We start from the raw sequence: 1,546 nt of genomic DNA, 5'->3' as shown, positions 1-1,546 counted from the left end.
TACTCGGCTGAGTGCCATACTACTATTCCATCCAGGAGTCACAACTTCTCCCTTATCGTTAATTCAAAGAAACCCTTTAGTCATAATAAAATCTTTTTAAAAAATAAAGCATAAAAATACATCGACCTGTATGGTCGCTTTACACAATTGTCGACTCCTCGACGCCCTATCCACAGGACACTGTCTGCAAAAGTCTCTAACATACACGAGATACCATAACATAAGTAATCTGACTCGGCGACACTCCGAACTGAGATGGAGCTCACCAACCCAGCTGATAGTCTAGGAACATCCTATAGCCAACGTCTTCTACTCATCTGTATATACCTGCGTGGCATGAAACGCAGCCCCCGAAGAAAGGGGGGTCAGTACGAATAGTGTACTGAGTATGTAAGGCATGAATAACATCATAATAAGAAGTATAGAACATAACAGGGTATAAAGATGACCCGTACATTTGATTGCCTCTTAAGGCGGATACCATACATGCAACTTTAACCTTTTTAAATCAATATGTACATAAAATCATGGAAGACATCTGAAACATTTTAATGAATGTTCAAAGATAAATTAAAACATCACCACATAGGCCACAACGTCACCCCGTGTTAACTGTGCCTTATATATATATATGTACATCCCCACAAAGGCCACAGCGTCACCCCCTGTCAACTGTGCCATATATATACTGTCACGACCCAACTAGGGGCCATGACGGGTACCCGAAGCTAACTACCGAGCACCGCTCATATTACTAGTCGTGATACTCAACCTGAACACATACATAAATAGATGCCCCAAGGCTATACATAGATAAACATAAGCCTGTGCGGTTACCAAAAATGATATACAAAAATGTACACTGATATCATCATGGGACACCAACAACCCACACGCATATATCTACGAGCCTCTACTAGAGTACTAGACATAAGGACGGGACAGGACCCTATCGTGCCCAAAATATATACACAAAAGAATATGATCATAAGTGGTACCTTCAGAATAATGGAGTGCTCCTGTGAATCTGCTGATAAGCTCCTACGGATTCGGGTCACCTCCCTGTCTACCTGTGGGCATGAACACAGCATTCAAAGAAAAGGACGTCAGTACAAGCATTGTACTGAGTATGTAAGGCATGAATAAAAGTAGCATAATAAAGAAATCATGAAACATAAGGTGAAGATATAACCTGCTTAGCTTTTAAGAGTAAATGCATTTTAAACATATCACATGATCAACATATCGCATGTATCATCCTCATTAACCCGAGTCCGGGTACCATCATACGCCGCCCACTAGTGGTGATCATGTCTGGCCTTCTAGGCTCAATGTACTCACAAGCAGCCCACATTAGCGGTGACATGTCCAGCTATTCAGGCACTGTGGAACCATAAGCAGCCCGCCTTAGCGGTGACATGTCCGGCCATCGAGGCACGGTGGAATCGTGTCATCATGAATTCATCATAACCTTATCATCATCATACATTCGTCATAGAATATGCATTAGAGCTTAAAGACAATCTATAACTATATCGGGGTGACA

This window comes from Lycium ferocissimum, unplaced genomic scaffold (assembly GCF_029784015.1).
Source record: "Lycium ferocissimum isolate CSIRO_LF1 unplaced genomic scaffold, AGI_CSIRO_Lferr_CH_V1 ctg4737, whole genome shotgun sequence".
NCBI lineage: Eukaryota > Viridiplantae > Streptophyta > Magnoliopsida > Solanales > Solanaceae > Lycium > Lycium ferocissimum.
Note: the sequence above shows the minus strand (reverse complement) of the source record.